Raw genomic sequence first — 4,959 nt, forward strand, 5'->3', positions numbered from 1 at the left:
GTGCTGCCAGAAATAGGTCATCAAGCACCAGGAGGACTTTGGGTGCATTATAAAAAGAGCCAGCAGCCACTACTCGGGGAGCCAGAGTCGGGAGGAGGGAGACTAAGCTTGCCGAGAAGGAGTGGAGGAGAAATAAAAGAGAGAGAAGAAAAACAAAAGAAAAGTATTGTGTGGCGCTTGTGCTTAGTGGGACTGTGCTGTGCATGTGGGAAACGGGGAAGGCGTTTCCCACGAGGTGAAGAAGAATAAAAAAGCATTTCTGTTTTTATAAGTGCCTCCTGTGTCTGTCTGTCTCGGGTTAAGTGGCTGCTATGGCCTCTAGACTTGTCACAAGGGAAACATTACTGTCATGCTGAGAAAATAAAGAAAGGTATAGAAACAATGTTTTAGCTGTATAGTCTTTATCAAGTATTCAACTGAAAAGTAATTCACATTTTAGAAATATAATTGAGGAAGCAAAAAACAAAGTTAGGGGACATGAAAAGAGTAAAAGACCTGAGTAGTTGCAAAGAGAAGTCATTAGAGAAGATAAAGAGAAATGAAAAGGTTAGTCGGTCATTCAGAACCAGAGACATGTATGATCCACGTTTATAAATCAGTTTAGTTTCTTCTGTTTTTCTTTGAAGCCTTGTGTAATAGCACATAAACAGACACATCAGTATGTCAATGGTCAAGGGATTTGAGACATTCATCAACTATTCTGATTACGTTCCTTTATCTTAACGGCTCAAACACACTCACTGAAATATTCCACACGTTCACTCCCTGCTTCACCTATGGACACGAGAATTGAAGTCAGTGAGGTTCTTGGAGTGGCAGGACACCCATTTTGTAAGATTAATACTTTACAGGGTGGCCGGATATGACTGTATTCTTGGTGGTATAACTGCAAGTAATACATCAGCTGAAGACATTGTAGATGTGAGAGTTGGTGGATTTATAATAACGTTTGGTTTTCAGACTCTGATGTCCAGGAAAGAACAAGAGATGGACACATCAACTGTAAACCTTAGAAATGGATGAAAACTAATAAAGTGTTTAATGAATATCTGAGCAGGGGCAATACCAACAAAATCATTGTCATACTTTTATACAGGTAAAGTATGAAGTGTAAGGGGTTAGAAAAAAAATTCTACCCAGCGGACAAAGATAACTGGGTCCCATGCTAGAAGACAGTACTGAGTTTGAGAACAATTTCCGCTAGTGTGATGCGGAGGACATGGAATGACATGAACACGTCTGAGGGCAATAAGGCCTTCATTGCAGGGATTGACAGTGTAGAGTCAAGTGACATCCACAGTGAAAGTTAAACAGTTATGGCCCTGAAATTCAAACAACTGGAGCACACAGTTGGTTTTCATAAATTATGAAGGGAGACCATTATCCAGTGGGCTCATTAAGCTGTCAAAAATAGCTGGAAATAGGGATCATAGGACATTCGTATTCAGGAAGAATAATACATCCCGGAATATCCAGTTTCTGGATTTTGAAAAGATGACTAGACCTCGATATCTGTGGGTTTTCAACAAAGGGATGTTTTTTTTTTTGTTAAGACAAATACAATTTGCTGAGAATCCTCTGAGGGGGTCATATATTCTTGGGGTTAGTAGGCACCTGGATTAGATAGTACTCTTGCTGCTTCTACATTAAAATGGTCTTCTGTAAGACTTAAACTCCACTTCCTTTATCTTAATTTCAAAATCAGAGTGCCTGTGGTTTGCCTGTGGTACGGTTAGACCTGTATTGTTGAAATGATAGGTTACTTGCAATTTGGTCACAACATTTCAGTATTATCAGGCATTTCAATAAGATTCCAAAATACCCATTACAGTTATATACATTTATCAGGCCATTTATTGTATAACATCATATTCCTAAACTTGAAATCTGTCCTAACAACTGTACTTATCATGTGCCTCATACTATAGTCCATACTAGGAATGCACCAAATTTTTGGCCAAATATAGCAAAAAAAAAAAAAAAAACAAACAAAAAAACACATCTGATATTTAGTCAAATGAGTCAAATAACTACAATTCTGGCCAACTATTCAGCACAGCCTCTGTTGCTCTCCTGTGCTGGTACTAGATGACTCTTTGAAATTGTGCTATAGTGAACAAATTATACTTCACACCATATTGCATTGTAGTTTGCAATCTTTACAATGTTGTACTCTCTTGTTTACAACACTGAACACCAATAATAGTGACATACTGTTTTTAACAAAAACAAAAGGAAATGCACAAAGGAAGAGTGACGAAGAAGTGAAAATACTGAAGAAAAGTTTAATCAGGACACAAAGCAATTCTATTGAAAGAAGCTGAGCTTAATAGACAATGTGGCCCCACTGGACTCAGGACGTACTGTACATTATACAAATGCTGAAAAATTATAGTGATGAGCAAATTTGGCACAAAATGCATTGAACTCAATGGGGAAGGAGGAACTGAACTAGATTTGAGTGGATTATAATGGTGCAATGGTCTTTTAAGTGTACTTGAGGGCTACAGAAAAGTCTGATAACTATACTAAACCAAATATTATGGCCAAATAGGTGATCTGAGCTGTGGGGCAGCAGTGCTAACCACTGTGCAACCATGCCTCAAAACAAAAAATGCAGACAGAATGAATACCACAAACAGAATAAAACAAAATGACCACAAAAGTGCAATAAATAAATAAAATATAGATCATTGCGTTCAAAGAGTTTCACTCATGATGCATACACAGGCCGTGCAATGAAGAGGCTGTTTGGGACTGGCTCATTACTTTGTTTCAAGCTGGGGCACAGGACACAACAGGAACGTCTTTATTTGTTTCCCATATATCTGTGCATGTGCTTCTTATTTACTTCTTCCATCAAGAAGAAAGAAAAACCTTGTAAACAGTAATAAATCTTTTTCTTTTATTATTTCACAGTGTGTCCTGTTTTCTGTTGAGGGGAGAGGGAGGGGAGGTCTCCTTTAAGGCTTATCTTATTGCTGGGCACATGGCTAATGTGCATGCATAATTAGCCATGTGGTGCTGCGCCTCCTCTACACAGGTATCAGTGTTATATACACAAAATATAGTAAGTTTATTGTTTCTTTCTTTTTTTTGAAACACATGCCAAATGAAAATCTGAAAGTGTTTCTCAGCCTTTGTATCTTCAGGACCACTTTTTACCTTTTTAAGTTCACCTAAGACCCACATAAAGCAATTGAAGAGCCCTGCAGGTAGAAATGACCATGAGTGGGGAAATGAGTGTGGTTAGTATCTAAAAGGGAATTTTTAATTATTTTTGTTGCGTGCTTACAACACAGCAATGTGCAAGTTTCCAACGATCTTACAGTAGGCATGCGTGAAAGTTCTGGTATGGCTACAACAGCTCTGTGATGTCACGCTGGCTGTGCAAAGTTTGAAATGTGAATTTCCCCTTGGGATTAATAAAGTATCTATCTATCTATCTATCTATCTATCTATCTATCTATCTATCTATCTATCTATCTATCTATCTATCTATCTATCTATCTATCTATCTATCTATCTATCTATCTATCAAAGCATCATGGGCTGTTTGGAAAAAACGTTTGTCTAGGTCTTCCAAACAGTGAATTTCATTTCATTGAACACAGCATATTCACTGTGAAAAACACTTTGGTGAATTGTGCGATCAGCACTAGTTATAAATCAATGGAAGCACACAATTTACTAATAAATTGCTATAAGATTTACAAATTTACAAGCTAATGCTGCAAGAGCACATTCATATTAGCTAAGAAGGTTAGCCAAACTGTTTGTATTTCATTACCTATGGAAACCCCCTTTTGCTGGTTTACAGTATACTGTTTTTTTTTTCTATTTGTCAGCATGAAGAGAAAGCGTGCATTGGTTGTTGGACTTATACAGTGCCCTCCACAATGCTTAGGACAAAGACACATTTTGTTCCTTGATTTAACCCTCTACTCCACAGTTTAAAATTACAAATCAAACAATTCAGACGTGATTACAGTGTGCATTGCAGACCTTAATTTGCATATTTTTCAGTCACACCATGTAAAAATGACAACACTTTTTCTACATGGTCCCCCTGTTTTAGGACACCATGATGTTGGGGACATAGCAAGGCCGGTATACTAAAGCAGGCATATTTAGTACGTTGTTGCATATCCCTCGCATGCAATGACTGCTTCGAAGTCTGTGATTCATCGACATCAGCAAGTGCTGAGGATCAACTCTAGTGATGCTCTGCCAAGCCTCTAATGCAGCCATTATCCACTCCTGCTTATTTTGGGGGCTTAATTAATTAAAATATAATATACATGGAAGGTATACTCAATCGAATCCAGTGTTGCGTTTATCAATATTTTGAGGATTATTATCTTGTTGTAGGATGAAGCTCTGCCCAAAAGTTTGGAGGCATTTACTGGAACTTGAGCAGATGTTACTTTAAAGTTAATTGTGCCACTGCCATCAGCAGTTACATCTTCAATGAAGATATGTGTGCCAGCACCTCTGCCAGCCATAAATGCCCAAGCCATAACACCCCTACCACCCTGTTTAAGAGATGAGGTGGTATGCTTTGAATCTTGGGCAGTCCTTTTTCGTTTCCACACATTTCTCTTACCATCACTCTGATACAGGCTCATCTTTGTCTTCTCTATCCACTAGATCTTTTTCCAGAATTCTGCAGGCTCTTTTAAGTAACATTTTCACCAACTATAATCAGGTCATCCTGTTTTTGTGGCTACCTAGTGGTTTGGATCTTGCAGTGTGGCCTCTGTATTTCTGTTTATGATGTTTTCTGTAGATATTCATCTCTGACACAAACACATCTGCCTCCTGAAGACTGATTCTGATCTGTTGGACAGACGTTTGCGGCTTTTCCTTTACCATAATGGAGATTCTTCTGCCTTTAGCACTAAAGGTCTTCCTTGGCCTACCAGTCCCTTTGCAATTACTGAGCTCACCAGTGCATTC

This window comes from Polypterus senegalus, chromosome 15 (genome assembly GCF_016835505.1).
Source record: "Polypterus senegalus isolate Bchr_013 chromosome 15, ASM1683550v1, whole genome shotgun sequence".
Taxonomy (NCBI): Eukaryota; Metazoa; Chordata; class Cladistia; order Polypteriformes; family Polypteridae; genus Polypterus; species Polypterus senegalus.